General features: G+C 35.5%; 1 protein-coding gene and 1 pseudogene across 1 annotated transcript in view; both read right to left on the bottom strand.

The window, feature by feature from the left end:
• KCTD8 (potassium channel tetramerization domain containing 8) overlaps positions 1–20,942 on the bottom strand; it is a gene marked incomplete at its 5' end in the record, with an annotated part of 323,892 nt that overhangs the window by 157,532 nt on the left and 145,418 nt on the right. The gene's annotated exons all lie outside the window — the stretch shown is intronic.
• On the bottom strand, positions 16,077–16,685 carry LOC101646039 (annotated as a pseudogene).

The following is a 20,942-nucleotide window of genomic DNA, read 5'->3' on the forward strand; positions in this document are numbered from 1 at the left end:
CGAATTCTACCTTGCAAGTCTGGCTAGACCAGAGGATGTACACTGGTACAGATAGGAACTGGAAACACAGGGAATCCAGGGCGGAAGATCGCTTCAGGACCAGTGGTGTGAGTTACAATACTGGGGGGAGTAGAGGGACAGTGGGTTGGAAAGAGGGAACCGATTACAAGGATCTACATATAATCTCCTCCCTGGGGGACAGACAACAGAAAAGTGGGTGAAGGGAGACGTCAGACAGGGCAAGAGATGACAAAATAAAACTTTATAAATTATCAAGGGCCCATGAGGGCGGGAGGAGGGGCGAGGGAGGGGAAAAAAATGAGGAACTGATGCCTGGGGCTTAAGTGTAGAGCAAATATTTTGAGAATGATGAGGGCAATGAATGTACAAATGTGCTTTACACAATTGATGTATGTATGGATTGTGGTAAGAGTTGTATATGCCCCTAATAAAACGATTTAAAAAAAAAGAAAGAAAGAAAATGGGTGGATGAAGATGAAGCAGCGTTTCAATCATTTATGAGTGGGAGTTGACGGCTTTAGTCAGAGAGCTGTTGTACACAGGAGGATAAGTCAGAAGGCATTGCTACTAGGGTCCAGTTCAGGCTGCAGAGGCTCATTCCAAACACAACCTGTTCAAGCATATCTTTGTAATCAGTGGATGGCTAGAGACAAGTTTTCATGTAAAATACATGTCTTCGTCTAATTAGGATGCTTATAAAAAGGAGGAGGTGCCTAATTTAAGGAATACCTTATGAATGAATCTGCTGAGCTAATTAAATTCAAGGTGTAGAGGTCAGCTCAGGCTATGGTGACTGGGGGTTCCAAACTTCATAGGAGTTCTGGTGAAGCTTGTGACTGCTACTCTCAATGTAGACATTTCACACTAACCAGCGGTACCATGGAGATCTATGAGGCAATGTGCTTTAAAAATAATTTACAGCCTTCCAAATCCTATGTAGAGTCACAGTAAGTTGGAGTCAACTTGACAGCAATGAATTTTAGTTTGGAATCTTGATAGATTTTCTCAAAGAACACACAGTCATTATGGGGCTAATGGTTTAAAAGATGGTTTAATACAATTAAAAATGCATGGGTGAGACAAAGGCCAGGAAAGATGTACCAAAACACCCGCACCCTCTATAATGACAATGCACAATGTCTTTCTTCAAGGTCTGTCTTACTTCATGCACCCTATAGCTCTCCGCGTGTCAGCTTTGTTTTTTTTTCCTAAAAATTTAAAAATAAATAGAGGGAAATGATTTTAATCCCTTGATAATGCTAAACGTATTCTTTCTGTCTGTCTGCCTCCTTGTCTGTACCTCGCCCCTGCCTTTCCTTCATGGCTTGGATCAACTGCACTATAGTCCCTCCTTCCCTCTCTCCCTTTACATGTGTGGTATAAATGGAAGGGATAAGAATTCTTCAGAGAATGGTTAAAGAGATGAAAACATAGCCATGGGAATGTAGATGAATAGTTTAGCTTGAAATAAGTTTGCGTTTTGATATTTTTGTTTATTAAACATTTCTACAATTTTCAGCCATACTTTTTGACTTACCCTTCCTATACATTCTATTGAGTAGACAGAAAGGAACTGTAGTCATGCTGTTGGGTACCGGTTGGACTGCTAACTGCAGTGTTGGTGGTTCAAAGCCAGCAGCCACACTACAGAAGAAAGATGAGGCGACAGGCTCCTGTGAAGATTTACAACCTTGGAAGTCCTGTCTATGATCACTGTGAGTCGGAATGATCACTATGGCGGTGAGTTAGATAGAAACAGACAGTATTGTGACTCTCTCCCCCACCTGTCAGCTAAATGTTTTTAACAGTCCTAATTGATGCTTTATGCTGTGGCAAGAGCAGTTTTACTCTTCATTGACATTGTTCATCAGAAGAGAAATCATAGTAAAGTCTTAAATACATTGTAACCTAAGGAGACATGACAACTTCATATGCTTAGGAGAAATAGCATTCAAAATGGAAATATAAAAAAATACATTAAAATTAGTGTAACTAAGTTATGGTTATTGTTGCAAAATCACAGAAAACTTGATTAAACAAAAATATAAAACAATGAAATATAGTTTCTCCACATTTCCTTCATCTAGATTTACACGTTTCAGACGGGGGCTTCTCCATCTCTTTTCCAGAAGAAATTTACTATATTCATTTGTACTACACAAATGGCCACTTTTTGGAATTCTTAAAGAATTCAAATTGTGTTCCACTTATTTTTTATAAATTTTAAAAGTAATCATGTTTTTGAAAATAATTTAAATTCAGCTTTTAATGAGCTGAGCAGTTTCCAAGCAATTAACAGCAATCATTAGCAGCAAACATATTTTTATTTTCTTTTAAACATTTGAGGAGTGTGAATTAAGAATATGTTTACACAGCAGACCAGTGTTCCACGCTTCACCAATTCATATACATCTGATTTCATGTCATGGATTTCAATCCCCCAATGTAACATGAGAGAGTCTACTTCTTACCTGTGTTTCATGTTCAATCCCTCCTTTCCTAGAACTGTGGATTTTGTCCTAGGGTAAATGTCCTCTTTCGATCTTTTTCATGAGAGCATTTTTCTTTAGTATTATTTGTTCACTTATAGACTTGTGTATGGATGAAAAATGGGGGTTAGGTTCTATTAATCTCTACCTGTCTAGTCAGCCAGGAATTTTATGAGAAAACGTTACATTTGAAGCTATCTATTCTTATCTCTTTGTGACTGATCGTTGATGAAAAGAATAGATCTGTCACATTCCAAATACATATTCTTCATTTTCTCTAATACTGTTAATAAATACTTATTCAGAGTAGATAATAATTTAATTCATTGCTGATAGAATTAAAAGTGGTTCCTAAACACTTTAACAATCATGTACCATAAATTTTCCTTTTAACAAAACATTCCCACCTAATATAAAACCCTTTATTCTGTTATAGAGCACTGAGGAAAAACGGATGCCAGGGGCATAAACAAAGAGGTGACTATTCATCTCCTCTGTGATGAATATGACAAACTGATCCACACTCCCCCAAATTGTTATTAATGCATAGAAACTGATTTTGAGAGATAGCAATTTACAGAAGTTATATGTTTATCATTATAAATAGATAGATGGTAGCTAGATACATAGATGAACAAAGGTATATGTATGGAGAGAGAGAAGCCAAGAGTGCTATCCTTACAACATCCACCCAAATAAATGTATCACTCTGACTCATTTTTCACAACATTTAAATATAGTATAAGAATAATAAACTGAAGCACAGAGATGTTTCACAGAAACTAATACTCTCAACTAAAGCACAAATCAAATATTTCTCAGATTGTCACCACATTAACAGAATTATAATATAAAGTGATAATGCTGAAACAAATGCACTAAGGATTTAGAAGACCTAAATTTCAATGATAGTTCAATTATTTTCTAGTTGCATCATCTTAAACTAGTCAACATCCTATGAATTTTAGTGTTCTTAGCTATCATGTAGGTATTAGAGAAAATTTACCAATGTTTCTCTGGTTATTGTTCTGTTTTTTAACAGTTGAAGCCTCTCTTTGAACATGGTTTATACTAAATCTCAAGCTTCTCCTAGAGATAATAAGGGATTTGTTTTATTGGAATGAGAAAGAAAAATCCAGAGCTCTCACCTTTACCTGTCCCACATGTCTGTACACAACATACCTAACACTTTGTTTCAAAACAAATATCTCCCATTTATAAAAGTTACTAATCCTAGATCTACGAACTTGTCTCTCCACACAGAAGAGAACATAATATGTAGTACTATAAAACTACAATTATTTGTACTACACCCAATATAGTGAATATGTCTTTTCCTCCCTAAAAATTGAATATTTTAGAAAGAAACAATAATACCTCTAAGAAAGACAACATAAGCTTCATTAGTACTTGTCTAATCTACTATCCTACTGTCAAGATACTGAGAAATTGAAGGTTCTTGTAAAGTAGTAAAATATTACATAGATGTAAAATATCATTATAGAGAAAGGCATTAAAGACAAAAACTTTTAAGATTTTATAATGTATGAACCTACTGACACCAACCCATAAAGAGTTACAGCTTCATAAACCCACAGGGGCAATTCCACCCTGTAATACAGAGGCTCTATGAGACTACATGGACTTAAAGGCAGTGAGTACATTCAACAGCCAACTATACAAAGCATGCCAGGGAATAGAGCCTATCAGAAAGACATAGAAAGATTTACATAAGGTGTTCTGAAAAAAGATCTTGGCTACCAAATGCTGTTCTGTTATTTCTGATGATACACAGTAGTTGCTTCAATAGGCAAGGGCAGAGTTAGGCACAGGTGGGTAGACATATCAAAGACACCTTTCCCAAAGATTACCTACCTATCAGTATATATATTGATGTCTTTCAGAAATACACTGTTACTTTTAACTAACCCTAACACTCATGAATTGCTTCCCACATTTATTGAACACTCATTGTGTCTGGTAATATAAGAATGATGTTTTTGTTGGCAGTTCCCATTAAGTCAGTACTGAATGATAAGGACCACGTGTCCAATAAAAAAACACACAGCCCAGTCCTACACCATCCTCACAATTGTTATATTTGAGCCCATGGTGCTGCTTTTGTGCCCATCACATCAGGAGGCTTCCTACTTTTTGCTTACCATCTGCTTTACCAAACATGATATCCTTCTCCATGGACTGATCTCTCCTGTTAACATGTCCAAAATATGTAAGACCCAATCTTGCCATTCTTTCTTCTAAGGGGTATTCTGGTTATACTTCTAAAACAGATATGTTTGTTCTTCTGAAACTTCCTATTTTTAAAATATTCTTCACCACCACCATAATTCAAAGTAATTTAACTTCATTGCACATTCTAAGTATACAAACACACTTCTAATTCTTGGAAAATATTTTCAAAACTAGTATCATTGGGTAAAATTGTTATAAATATTTAATAAAATGGGATATTTTGTTTGAATTTATCTAATTTGTTTTCTTTAAGTATACTGTAGTTAGAAAATCTAAAATGTACAACTTCTGCTTAGGAGATACTTAGGTGGTTTAGTATCCTATAATATATTATGCACATAGAGAAAATCTTGTCTTGGTTACTGAGGTAGTTAGTTTATTGTGCCAACCTGGCCGATAAACACATGTGGGGTTAATTGAAGGGCAGAGGGATAATGGCTCACTGAGCCTTGCCTTTCTAGTTCTTGGGTCTCTTGCTTTGTGATGTTTCGGACCAGGCTGCAGCTGCCTTAGCCAGTTCCTGCTTTAGCTGGCCAGGCTCACTTCCTGTAAGACATCCCTGAGGAGAAGCCACATGGACCTACCCTGATGCAGCCCTGGGTGCTGAAGCAGCCGTGTGGAGACCCCTGCCAGTGCTGAGATATTTACACATTCACTGACTCAACTTTCCTCCTGCAGTTGGCATCATTATGTCTGTTTTGTGAGATGAAGGAGGACTTTGTGGATTGGTGTTGGATATATGGGTTAATGTTGGACTTGTGGGCTTTGGCGGCACTGGGTTGGGATGTTTTCTTGTTGTGCACTTACCCTTTATATAAAACTCTCTCTTATACATGATTTTCTGTGGATTTGTTTCTCTAAAGTATCCAGACTCATACAGTTACACATATATAGATTCAACTAGGATAAGAAGAAGCAAGTATGTGTCCCAAGCAATGCTTCCAAGGCTAAAAAAAAGTACCAAACAACAAAACTCACTGCCATCAAGTCAATTCTGGGTCACAGCAAGATGAGGTAAAACTGTCCCTGTGGATTTCTGAGACTGTAATTTTTTTTGAGAATAGAATGCCTCACTTTTTCTTGCAAAGTGTCTGGTGGCCACTAACTACTCACCTTCTTGTTAGCAAATGAATGTGCGAACACCATATCACCAGCACTGCTGGTGGGAGCTAAGGGAGAGTGGCAAGTTTTATTCACTTAGCATTTACACTCTACTAGGTACAAGTAATATAGAGATGATTTCAGTGTGAAAGAAGATGTTAATAGGCTATATGCAAATACAATGCCATTTTACACAAGGAAAGTGTGCGTCCACATATTTTATATGCATTGGGTCCTGTAATCAATCTCCTGTGACTACCATGGCATGATCATATTTAGAAAGAGGCACAATATGTAGTAAGCATCCAGCATATTCAGTATATTTTGAAAATTGTTCAATGGTTAGCTGGAATAAAAATTATAATATTCTTCTGTACAATACTTAGTTCAATAAACCATAGGTAACTTTATTAACTTCATTCTTTAAATTTTTTATGATAACTAATCTTTATATTTATAATTGGCTGTGATTTTAATTGGACTATTGTAAGTATGGATTGCAACTCAATGGAAAGAAAACCAAAATCATTACATCTGAACCAAGAGGTCACATCAAGATAAATAAAGAAAAGATTGAAGTTGTCAAGAATTTCATCTTGCTGGTGTCCATAATCAATGCTCTTGGAAGCTACAGTCAATAGATTGAACAATTTACTACATTGGCCAATCTGCTGCATAAGATATATTTAAAATGTTGAAGAACAAGGATGTTACTTTGAGGGAAAGGGTGTGCATGGCCCCATCCATAGTATTTTCAAACTCTTCATCTCTATATTAAAGTTGGACATTGAATACAGAAAACCAAAAAAGAATCAATGATTTGAATTGTGCTGCTGACAAACATGGACTGCCAAAAGGAAATAGAAATATGTTATGGAAGATGCACAGCCAGAATTCTTCTTGGAAGTGAGCATGGCAAGACTTTATCTCACATATGTTGGACATTTTATCAAGAGGCATCAGTACCTGTAAAATGGACTTCAGAAAAAGAAAACAAAAAACAAAGAGACCCTCAATGAGACAGATTGATACAGAGGCAGGAGCAATGGTGTCAAACAACAATAGTGAGGATTACTTGGGCCTGAGCAGTGTTTTGATCTGTTGTATGTGAAGTGGGTCTCTATGAGTTGTAAAAGACTTGATAGCACCTAATAACAAGACAATTGTTGGTGATTTTATATATGTATATATACACTTTTGTATTTAGTCCGTGTTTCTCCCATGGGAGGAATGGTTGATGAAGCATAAACTAAGTTGAAGGGTGGAGGCATGTCTGACTTCTGCTTCTCAGGGAGCATCCTTGGACAGATGTGGAGCTGGATTATTCTTCTCCCTACTGTTAGAGGGGCTCAGACATGGCCCCCCACAATTTTCACAAATGTATGTACATCAAGACATCAATTATAATTATAAAAATATAACCAAGATTTGAAAAGTACAGGGAAAATTTTAAACAGCTATGATATGGAACTATTTAAAATCCAAGTTACGGAAGAATATACCATAGTGTGAGAAAAAAAATCCCTAGAATGTAACAATGACAACAAAAAACAAAGGAATGTGAACTTACATATGAACTCTGGTCACAATTCACTTATAAAATATATGTTTACATATTAATAAAATAAATTAAACAGCATAATTATTGGGAACTAGGGACTAGGATTCTGGGAGAATTACAGGTGGATCAAATCCATGAATGTAATAAGGACAATTTTAAATACTTAAGTGAAGCCAAAACATATAATTGCAGATTATCTGAAAAATAGCAAAATAACAGCAATATAAATCAGCACTTATTAAACATCAACACTATGATAGGCAAATTAATGAAACTAAGTGCTTTATTTAATGGATTATAAAAAATTAAATTTCAGCACATTAGAAATACAATATTAAACATCAATTAAAAGCCGCAAAATCAGCAAGTAAATACAAAATGTAATGCTATATTTTTCTTAAAAATACAATAGGTAGAAAACACAAAAAGATGGTTGAAAAGTTGGGCATAGAAGAAAAATAATATCGGGAAATTATGATTATATGTGTTAATTTATGCTCAAGAAGATTATTATATCAATAAGTAACTAATAATAAATGAAACATTAGAACAAATAACAATAAAATGCCAAAACAAAAATAGGAAAAGGTAGCTAGTTATATATACAGAGAAAGGCTCAAGTTCAAAATTATTCCTTTCTCAAAGAAATTTATTAGTGAAAATGTCAGACCTTCAAATTACAGGTAACTCCTCTTTTGGAAAAAATTCTATAAAACATCATCTACCATATGGTAACCTAAAAATTCAGTCTAGGCAAAAACAAACAACACAGTAAATGTCATAATTCTTGCAGAATCAATATATGAGACGATACAATAACAAAGATCTTCTTTAATTCAATGCCCTCCTTCCTGGCTTCATAATAAAATTATTGTAAATATAAATATCATTGAATAAAGACAGCATATAATTTTTAATTATCATAATATCTTCTGGGTCAAAATATTCCTTTCATATTTATGTCCCTAAAATTTTAAAATAAAAAATATGAATCTAAATACAAATCAAACAAAAACCTCCCTGCCATCAAGTCTAACTCTAGTGGTATAGTGGCTAAAAGGATATCAGTTTGAAACCACCAGCAAGTACACAGAATAAAGATGAGCTTTTCTCCTCCAATGGAGAGTTACAATTCTTGGATACCCACAGGGGCACTTACCCATGAGGGCACATCTACTCTGTCTGAGTCACATTAATCCCAAGGTTGTTGCTGCTGTTAGGTGTCATCAGTTCAGTCCTAACCTATGGAGACCGTAAGGCCAACATAAGGAAACACCACCTAGTGCCCAACCATCCTCCCACTTGTTCTTATGTTTGAGCTCATTGGTCCAACTACTGTGCCAATCCATCTCTTTAAGGCCCCTCCTCTTTTTCACTGACCATGAACTTTACTAAGTATGATGTCCTTCTCCAGACACTGGTCTCTCATGGCAACATGCTCAAAGAGTGTGAAACAAAGTTTCAGCATCCTTGCCTGCAAGGAGCATTGTGCTTGTACATTTAGAGGGCAGAGGAAGAGGAAATGTTCCATGTTGTGGTACATAGAGTCACCATGAATCAGAGATAATATCACTGAAACAAAAGGAATAATCATTCCAACTTTAGGCAAATGTGTGACTCAAACCGAATTCTTGTCTTTTGTTCCCTTCCACTGCATCAAGGTTTATATTCTGTGTAATATTACCATTCTTTTTTTTACTATTCCATCACTCCTTTTTTTAATATTACATCCACAACACTATTCTGTAAGCTATGACCCCAAAAGTCATCACAGAGTTTAAAATTTAAAAATATTCTTGGAATCCCAATTACACTAGATAACAGAAATCATTAACTAAATTCTATCGTACCAATTTATGTTTATGTTCATTAACTAATTACATGTACACACACACAGACATGGAATGATGATCTGTATAAGATACTCTTATAGGGCAAATCGAGCATCTCAAAAACTTGTAGTGCTATAGTGACTCTTTTAAATTAGGAATTTTTGTATTGCCAACGCGGATTTAAATTATTTACATCACAAGTTACTTTGAAGTATGCGCTTCAGACTTCTAATTCTAGCAGCGAGGAAAGAACAGGCGTTGGACTTACAGCTATGAATCTAGAGATGAGACACACCGCTGGAGGTCCACAAGCTGTCTGAAAAACATCTTGCAACCATTCCACAGGAAAGTAAAGCCCAGGAAAGGTGACAAGGACAGTAAGCAGAGAAAAAGATCAGAGTTCAGGGTTGCTGATGCAGCCAGACTATTTATAGCAAGGTACCAGGAAGAGGAATCTGTGAATAAATTATAAGAGGTTTCTTCTTTTCTGTTGTTGTTGTTGTTGTTGAAATTAGCAAAAATATGGTTAAGTAATTAAAAAAATAGATGGGCAGATCAACAGATTTTCCTCAGAAAAAAAACATAAGCATAAACGTTCTTTTTTCAATGTCTGTGACATCATACCTCTTAAAAGTATTATTCTTCAAATAGTAGGCTTCATGGTTGGTAAGAGGATGATATTTAGCAACTATAAATTAAAACACTAGGACTCAAATAAACTAAGTTAATAAAATGCATTGATTCTCACAACATTAATGTAATAGGTAATGTCACTCAACTGAACTAAATCAGGATTCACTAACTAAAAGCTGTACTGATCACCACATTACAGATAACAGTGCCAACTATTGAATTAGTTCTATGTTTCACTATTCAAACTACTGAAACATTTTAAACTACCATATATACTTGAATATAAGGTGACGTGAATATCAGTTGAGGCACCTAATTTTACCACAAAAACTGCATTAAAAATGTGCTGGAAAAACTCGGCTTATACACAAGTATATACGGTATATGGAAACTCATCACACCAACAGGATTTGGCTTAGTTAAGGCTCGCCTTTTAAAAATTAAATCTATCACTCTTATTTGCTTGTAACTAGAAAATTAATATCACAACACTGACCAAAATACAAACGTAAATTATTAGAAAAGGAACTTAAGTGTTATAATCTTAGGATACATAGATGATTCAGAGTATGTTCACACTATTTGTTTTTAAGATTATCAATAAACTGAAAGTAGAATTCAAATTGAAAATGGAATTTGAATTTTAAGTAATTCTCAAAAGTATATAAAAGGATGTTCTGCGGATGCAGTTCAAGAAATACTACATAAACCTCCCTGATGTTATTAGGTGCCACTGCCTCGTCCCGTGCCATCCTCATGACTGCTGCTCTGAATGAGCCCACTGCTGCAGTCACCTTGTCAATCCATCTCTCAGAAAGTCTTCCCCCTTTTCTATGAACTTCGACTTGCCCCGCATCATGCCTGTCTCCATCCAGCAACATTCACAGTTCTTTAAAAAAGAAAGTAATCAAATCTGTCCCTTGTTCACTGTTATTAAGTTAAACTTCTACTCACTTATGAATACTCACATTATTAATCATGTATGTGTTCTTTCACTAAATCCCAACAGACTACTTCATTGTTTTTCCCCATATCTTTTAGGACATATTTTAATGAAATAATTCATAATTCTTAAGCATGAATAGTTCAGACAGTTTCTACATCCTTATAATAGGTATTCCTAGTCCTTCTTTCATTTATCTTTATTAATCCAGTAACTACTTTGAGAATATTTTTAAGTAATAAGAACAATAAATAAGTTTTAGATTTTCATTTAACACCGGGATTTTTAACTTATCAAAAATTATTTTAATCAAACATTTCTTTCAGAAATAATAAATGTAAAAGAAGAAATGACTAACATGTAGAATAAAACATAGGAAAGAAAATGGATGTTTTTTTTATCATGGCATATGGAATAAAATGCTCTAAATAGTTGTTACTTTGTATTGATGTGTACAATGTAATGCAGTGAATAGATACATCCTAGGTATATTCAACTACTAGGGATAACATAAAAAAATTAAATATTGGTCTCAGCTATTTAAATATTATTCACATATCTGAAATTTGGCCTGCCATATTCACAAGTGGCATGCATAGCATCATCAAGATCAATTTAATTTAACGTATAAACATTTTAAATCTTATATTTAGTGCATATTTTAGTCAACTGTATACTTTCTCTTTGTGCTCCAAAATTAAATATACACTTCTTGTGGTAGTTACATAAGTTCATGTCAACTTGAAGACCTATAAAAGTATAAAGGTGGCATTCAACCTCTCAATCAAGGCACAGTCTGGTGGTGCCTCCGTGAAGAGGTGGCCTTTTCATTAAGGAGAACCCTGGGAACCCCCTTTTCTCTCTCTGCCTTCTCTCTGCTGGCTTGCCCTGGTTTCTGTCAAATCCTAGTATTGGATCCACAGGACTTTGTACCAACTGGCCTGTGATCTCACTGCATTCTGACCATTGCATATGATTGCTTGAATCTGAAGAGCTACTTATGGACTGTTACCAGACTTACAAACTTGGGTCTGACTGGTCTGGAATTTTTTCTTGATATATAATTACTTCTTGATATAATTTCTTTCCTACACTTATATGAGTGTCACTGGATTTGTTTCTCTAGTCAAACTGGCCTAACACACACCTCAAACCAGAGTGTTCATTTGTCATATCATTGTTATTTATCATCCCAGCTGAAATATATGTACGCATATATGCATGTGTATACACACAAAACTGGTTGCCTAATCAATAGTCATCACACGTACAATGTGATGGCATTAGTTATGCTTGTCATACTATTCAAACATTTCCATAATTTGTTTCCAAACTTTTCCATCACTCTGAACATGACCAGTATTCCCTAAGTAATGAATTCCTCTCCTCTTCCACTTTACAATTGTTAGCAGTAATGAATTTTGTTTTCTATGCATTCACTATCCTACATATTTCATATAAGTAGAATAACAAAATATTTATCATTTGAAACTGACTTATTTTATTTAGCTAATGTTTTCAAGGTTCATCCACATATTTTTCAAAGTCAAAGGCAACTCAAAATATTTTTAGTGAAATATATGTTCAAGTCCTTGGTTCATTTTTTATTGAGGTTTATGTTTTTACTTTAATCTTTTACGGTCTTTAGTTCATCAAAGGAATTGGTCAACAAAATGAATTTTGTCATTTTTTGTTTAAGTTTTTGTGTCATATATAATAATCCATTGCTAAGCATTGGAAACCAAAGCATCACTTCTATGCATTCTTCTGAGAGTTGTATGGTTTTTAGGTACATGTATGCCTTTGATTCATTTAAAATATTTTCTGTGTATGTTGTGAGTCATGGGTCCACATGAAGTCTTCTGTATTTGGAAAGCCAGGCGTTCTGGTGGCATGTATTACAGATAGTCTCAACTGAATGGATTTGGCACTTTAAAATAAAGTCAGTTGAGTGTATCTTGCAAGTGTATCTTGCATGCTCAATTCTATTCCACTGGAAATATATGTATGTCTGTGTGTACATGTGTGTATGTATAAAATACAGAATTTTCTCTCATTTTGATGAATGTATATATATGTATTCATCTGTAAAAATTCTTTATAAATAGAGCATTGGAGAGATAATTCAGTATGTATTATGTATATAAATACTGCTGATTACATTATTTAGGTAAGAAATAAAACAGAATTGTTAGCAATGGTGACTGTGTGTCATAATGAAGTAAAATAAAATTTACATTAAAAGGCTGAGTTTTTAAGCTACAAGAAAGACAAGGAAAACATATATGAAACATTTGAGCTACTTACAGTATGAAAGATTTCAAGTGAATTGATTAACTACTAGGTCATGGGGCTATGACATAATTTGAACAAATTGCTAATCTATTAAAGGAATGATATGAGCCTCTACTAGAGCTGCAGTTGAATATCAGGGCACACTAAGGCATCAATTTAACTCGATTTTAAAATCATTTATATACCGTTACAAACTATAATGTATACTATATTATTTATATATATACTATTAAATACCAAAATTATATAGTATTATTTATATAGTAGTTTGTAAACTCTTTTTCCAAATGATTGTGTATACAATTATATACATAATAAGCCAGGCTTTATTGACTTGACTTTAGGATTGAAAGATCACTCCTTCTCATTCCTTAATTATTGGGTCCCTGTAATTATAGATGAAGCTTTGGTTCTCATTCCTAAAATTTTGGGGAATAACTGTTTCAGCATATTTTATGTCTTCCTTCATATGTATATATACATATATATATGTATGTATGTATATATACACATACACACATATATATGTTAAATTTCAAGCTTGTGCCTCTTTTCCTGAGGTCCAGCCAGTAATTGATTTCAGCAGCCTCCTTTTATTGGGTTCTTAACTAACTGGAGCAAGTATATCACGTGGCTAAATTAGTTAATGAATATGTGCTGTGCCCACAGACTATTTTTGGTGTCAGATTTCAAGTTCCAGAGAAATAATAAAACCGACTCAACCCAATAATTGATGGAGGAATAACTGTTACTTCAGCTGCTGGATGCATGAAGGAAGCTGGGGATTGGGACACATATTGCGGATGATTATGGAGCAGTTGCACAAAGAAGAAAATCCCGTGTTGACTGGCTGACTGACTATCCATTGGTCCGAAGTTACCATAGCCTAGGACTTCAGTTTAGAGCTTATACTCTTCCTAATAAAAGGTGTATCCTTTAATTAAAAAGCAACAAACCTTCTTATTTGGTAATAGGTTTGAGACTAACCTTGATTTTATAAGCAAATACAAAATGTGAAGCACATTTGGGGAAGAGAGGACACGATTCTTAAAACCAGGACTGAATCTCTCATGAGTTCAGCAAAAAATGAGAGAAGTATGGGGTATCTTTCTACAGCCTTTGAGGAGGCTTAGATTATCCAGGAACCTGATGTTGGTTGGCACCATGGCCTGCAGCATCAAATATAAAATCCAAAGTCACTGCCATTGAGTTGATTCTGACTCATGACTAGATATGATTTCTGAAGACTGTAAATCTTTCGGGCAGCAGGCAGCCTCACCTTTCGCTCTCATAGGAATGATGGATCACACTCTGAATGATGGGCCACAGCTGAGCCCTTCATAAAGTAAACGGTATTCCAATTGTGAAAGTAAGGTTTGATGTCAACCGCAGAACCCAGCCTAATACACTCAGGTAAAGAACTGAGCACATATTTGTTCATGTTGTGTAAAAGCTTCAAGCAGATAGTCCCAAACACAGTAGCATCAATATTAACTAATTGCCATGCAGTCAATTCTGCAATGATGCCAATGCAGGAAGATCACAGGCCAGTGGTGAAAAGCTGGTGGATCCAGTGGCAGTGGACGAATCTTAGTGTTGGCACGGGTATCATGTGTCTCCTTCAGCTCTCCGAATGCAGCTCTTCAAGAGGAAGGCTAAGCAGAGGGAGAGGTTGTTGCATGACTTGTCAACAGGAAAAACAAAGGAGAGAGAGAGAGAGAGAAGAAGGAGAAGAAGAAGAAGAAGAAGAAGAAGAGAGGAGGAGGAGGAGGAGAAGTTCCCAAAATCCTCATTAAAAGGCCACTCCCATAAGGAAGCATCATTAGGCTGTGACCTGATTGACAGGCCAGATTTCACCCTTAACATTTATTTCTGAAGTTGACATGAAATTATGTGACTATCACAGACACCATGATTCCAATGCATTAATTCTTCTCTGGTCTCCTTTATTCACTGTCTAATTTCCATATGGATATGCAGTGATTGAAAATAGGAGGGTTTGAAGCATGCAAACCTTAATCTCCAACATAACACATCTGTTCTTTAACATTTTTAAAGAGTTCTTATGGAAGAGATTTGCCCAATGTAATACAGCATTTGATTTCTTGACTGTTGCTTCCATGAGTATTGGCTGTGAATCTAAGTAAAATTAAATCTTTGGCAATTCCTAAAATTTTCTTACGTTATTGTCTAATGATCTAGCTTTAGTACAAATATCTTCTGACCAAAGTCCAATCAAGAGTGGAACACAAGTTATGAATCAAAGATTGGGCTGGCAAAATCTTTAATATCAATAATGTCTTTATAAAGCATAGAGTGCAGAAAATGACTTCGCTTTTTCTCAGAGACAGCCGGAGTACTAGGATAATAATGAGCCCCTGAAGACAGTAAGAAAAGAAGCTCAATGCTCAGCAGAGGCCTTGCATCTTCCACCTTCAATATTTGATCTTAGAAGAGCAATTCTATGAAGAAATCCCTCTGCTTGTCCCTATTATGTCTGTATTGCTTAGTGTAGTACTCAAGGTGTTTTTTCAACTAACCCTGTTATGGTAAGCTAACTCTAAAACCCAATAAACTAAAGCAGTAATATACTTTATCTAAATATATCCTCAGAATTTGGAGGAGCAAAATCCAGGAAAATTATATTAAAAACACTATCAAAATTACTAACCCTGAGTTCAAGTTTAATACAACTACAATAGATCAATGGGCTTATGCCCTGCTACTAGTACATGATACACATCAGCTGCCCTGCCCAAAACAGCTCAGGGTCATTTTCACTGCGGTGTAGAAAGACGGCCCCTCCCCTGCCCCTACAAAAAAAGCCTATCATATCAAATACCATGTTCTCAGTAGAGTCTAAGGCCTTATGTTTGAAACATGAAGAATACAAAAGAGGTTTTGTTTGTTTTTCTCAAGGCTACTGATGGCTGCCTAGCACGGAAATGTTCCAGTGCTCACTTCTGCTTGGCGAAATACTCTCTGCTCTTCTGGACATCAGGCTTGATAGTATCACTGCCAGGCTTCCAACCAGCTGGACACACTGCTCCATGTTCATCCGTGAACCGGAAGGCCTGAACCAGTCTCAGGGTCTCATCCACAGAGCGGCCAACAGGGACGTCATTTACAGTGATCTGCCTAAGGATTCCTTTATCACCAATGATGAAGAGGCCCCTAAACACGTGCCTTCATCCACCTTTGAGACCCCATAGTCCTGAGCAATGGTGCGTTTGGGGTCTGATAACCAAAGGAATGTTCATAGGCCCTAAGCCTCCCTCTTTCTTGGGTGTGTTGATCCAAGCCAGATGGCAGAAGTGAGAATCCACAGAAGCACCAATCACTTGGCAGTTGAGTTTCTTAAATTCTTCTGCCCTGTCACCGAAAGCAAGGATCTCCATAGGGCACAAGAAGGTGAAGTCAAGAGGGTAAAAAAAGAACACTATGTATTTTCCTTTGTAGTCAGTCAGGCTGATATCTTTGAACTGACCATTAGGCCTAACAGTTGTAGCTTTGAAGTTGGGGGCAGGGTGCCCAATTTTTGCAGTTCCTGAAGACATCTTGTCACATTCTAAGGTCGCAGGAGGGAGCACCACTCTGCAGCCAGGAAGAGAGCGTCACCCTGAGCTTTAAGAACAATAAAACAACTTTATACAACATTTTCAGTTAAAAGAATTTAAATGACTTACATAAGACTAAATATTATGTTAGGAAGCAGAAGCATGCTAATGGTGGTGCAAGTAGTCACATGCTTCTGCCGGTCCCATTAAGGAAATTATTAGATTGATACTTTTTTTTAAAAGCCAGTATTATCTCTGTAGGGCATAATTCTGGCCTTTCCTTTGAAATAAGTCGGCAAGTAACCTCATGATAAACAATGTAATATTAATATCACAGTTGGAGAACTGTTCTCTGAATGCACACAGCAGGTACAAAAATTATAGCCTAATTTTCCTGAGAGTAACACTATTCCTCCTAATGTGTATGTCTAGTTTCAAATAACACAAAAAGACTGAGTTAAGACCATAATTAAAATTATTGTATTTCATAAAAAGAGTGCACAATTTCACATAGTAAAGGCTGTAGGTCAGCTGTGAAAATCACTAAAGAAAATGACTCAGTAATTGGGCTAAATATTAGATAATCAAAGACTTCAAAACCCTATTTTTTTACTTCTCCATTCTTAATACAGTTTTCAGAAATTGAAATAGTACAGATAGCATATATACCACAAATATACATGTGTCATTTGATCCTAGAAAATTTAGACATGTGTCACATTCGGGGCAGTGAATGCAAACTAGTGTGTGTTTTCAAGGTTCTTGAATAGTACAATTTTTGTTGCCTGCTTACCTTCAAGTTCAAGGTTTGAAACCATCCTAAGGAAGCCCAGAAAAAAGAGGCTGGCGATCTGTTTCTACATAGAGTTCTGTCTATAACACTTTGGCTATCCATCCATAGAAATAAACTCAGTGAAAAGGATAAAAATGCATGTTTAGGTATGTTTATATATGTGTCTTAACTACAGTTTATATGATTCTGATATTATTTTCCCAAAAAATTCATAAGAATATATCTACTTATTAATTTAATGGGCAAGTGATATATCCTCGGAGTCATTGGTAATCTGAAGTTCTAAACACAAGATTATTGGAGATTAGGGACCCTTGTTGACCTCTGCTGTTTACAACTAGGCAGGTCCACATAAATAAACAGGTAACATGACTTTTATGCTGTATTCAACTTCCTGGCCAGTTTGGCAGCATTTAAACTATTGATTCCCTCCTTCACATAAGTTTCCCCTTTTGTTGGCAGATTCCTTCTCTTTGTGTCCTGGAGCCTCTTGTTTTGTTTTTGTTCTTTTTCTTACAGTACTTTTTCTTGCTTAGATTGTACCACTTTGGCTACATGTCCAGTTCTTGACCCTTCTGGATTAGCAAACTCTATTTCCAGCTGAGATCACAGAAATGCTTAAATTATGCAAAACTTGGTTATATTTACTATGGTCACCAAGATCATCTAGCAACACATCTAATATGTTACTTCCTTTTGATTTTTTTGATTTTAATCATCCTATAAATGCAACACCTTCCAGGAGGGAGACCTGGGTTTGATTCTTGGTCAAAACATTTCAAGCACTGTTAGTGGATGTGTGCTTATTGCTATGATGTGACACAGGTTTGAGTAGAGCTTCCAGAATAAGATGGCCTCAAAAGAAGGACATGATGCTCTGCATCTGAAAATGAGCCAATGAAAACCCTATGTATCTCAATAGTCTGATTTGCAGCTAATCATGGGAGTGCTAAAAAATTGGACAGCATTTTTTTTCATTGTACAGTGTTTTTTTAGGGGTCTAGGGCTGACTTAGTGACAGCTAGTTGGAAAAACAAGTATCTAGAACAGAATCTTGGAAATGGAGTTAGAAGGACATGAGGTTTACTGGATGTAATGCAATGAAAAATGTGCGTGGGAGGGGCACTGAAAGGGATCTTGTTTAGAGAAAGCCTTCAGTCTGTGAACATATCAAGAAAATAGTAAACTGATAGTGGAGAGGGTGAGAACAGGATTTGGCACGGAGGGTCTCAAACCACCATAAATATCTATCGAAAAACCCAATGGGAATCTCTGGAACAAAAGCTGCTCATTACAGAAGTCACATAATGATCAGAAATGGCCAAGATTTACCATTGCTGACCTATAGTATAGCCAGTCATTGGTAGAGTACTGCAGTTTGAATATACCAGGGGCATCACAGAAGAGTACAGTTAGGTACTTCCAAAGATCACAGTCACTGAAAATGCTCTGAAGCATGCCTCCTGTAACACACATGGGTCTCCGTGGGTTGAGGTCAACCTGAGACACAATGCTTTGCTTCTGATGTTCTTCATCTGAAATATAATCTAACTCCTGTCAGAAGCTGCTCGTCTTTTAGATAGAAGTAAAACAAAACAAATAAAAATAAGTAATGAACAGTTTTGGAAATGATTAAAGGATTGTCCATGCCCCTTTTACTTCTAAACAATTTGCTTTCATAATCACTTCTTGCTAAAACAAATAAAACATGTATGCAAGTATGTACAGAAAAACATATGTATCAGTACTAGAGTTTCTCATACAATGCCTGCATATACTTAACAAACAACCCTGAAACGAAACCAAACAGCAACAAAAAACAAAATGGCGCAGGCAACCCATGGCATCTGACTCACTGCAGCTCGGCAGCGTAGAGGAGAACTCATAGCACAGTTTCTCTAGCTGGCATCTTTATGGAAGTGGAACCACTAGCCTGTTGGCTAGCAGCCGAGTGCTTGGACCACCAGGGCACCTGGGATTATTTGTATAAAGTAGATCCTCAAAAAGTACTTTAATATTATCAGGAAATGTGCAAGTTAAGAACTTCATTGAGTTATATAGTGATGCTCTAAAGATATCTATGTAAATATGATTGTTATACAAAATATATACTATGAATAAAATGAAAACCTGTTTTAATATTTAGAAAAACATTAAATGCCCACTAACTTATGAAATACCATTCATTTAAAATTACATTACAATGAACCAGAATAACTAGACCATATTTACTATAATTTATTTAATATATGTTAATTTCCTGCTCTATTTCAAACTCCTAGGAAAAACTTAATATATGTAATATATATATTATCCTCATCATTATTCCTCTTATAGCTTTTATCCAGTCCAATCAGACTTTAGTCTGAATAAAGCCATTAATTAATTTACCAATGCTCTCCCTGTACACTTCCTCAAATATCCTAAGATAATTCTAATTTGCTACATATCCAATTTACATTCTGCGCTCTATCCAAATGCAGCCTCACAGTTCCCTGAACCCCATCTACACTGGAATTTTATTGCCCCTCCACTTTAATATATGTCTTTACTCTGCTTTATCTGTACATATTTAGAATTATCTGACACTATTTATTATCTTTTTTATCGGGGGCTCATACAGTTCTTATCACAATCCATACATATATCCATTGTATCAAGCACACTGCCATCATCATTTTCAAAATGTTTTCTTTCTACTTGAGCCCTTGGTATCAGCTACTCATTTTTCCCCGTCCCTCCCTCATCCTCCTTTCCTCATGAGCACTTGATAATTTATAAATTATTATTAGTTTTTCATGTTTTACACAGATAGATGTCTGACATTACTTATATATCCATTTTTGTTTATTTGTTTTCTCCATCACTTAAAGTACTAGCTTATTAAGGTCATGGACTTTGTCTTACCATTTTTGCTCAGCTCTTAGTTTTAGGCTATCAATAAACAATTGTAGAATGCATAGATAAATGATATCATCAGGATGAAATTCAAGTTAGAGATTCAAATTTGTTCACTATAGGCCTCAAATTAGTTCTAATATAAATTATATTTTTTAAATGTTTTGGGCATTAATAGAACCCAAAAAACACACTTAGTATCAAAAACAAGATAGATTCATAATCTGATTTTGAATTGTAGTCCTTTAGAAAAAATATATTGCTGCAGAATTATTTTGATCAGGTATTTTGAAACTAGATCTACAAACCCCAGATCTATATGCATAAATTGGAAACGAGTAAAGCATTGAGTAGATAAAGATTCAGGCTAACTTCCCCATTCCATTTGTGATCAGCGTTATACATTTTGAACTGATGCAAAATTTCCTATAGAGGGGGATTCTGTGCAGCATATAAACTTCTATTAATTTACCAGTGTAACAATGAAGAAAATGTCACTGATGTAATTATTGTTATACCGTTGTGGTGATGGCAGCGGCGGCGGCAGTTGCAGCAGTGGTGGTGAT

This window comes from Echinops telfairi, unplaced genomic scaffold (assembly GCF_000313985.2).
Source record: "Echinops telfairi isolate 266 unplaced genomic scaffold, ASM31398v2 ScPeMD7_7468;HRSCAF=8506_0, whole genome shotgun sequence".
NCBI classification, from domain to species: domain Eukaryota; kingdom Metazoa; phylum Chordata; class Mammalia; order Afrosoricida; family Tenrecidae; genus Echinops; species Echinops telfairi.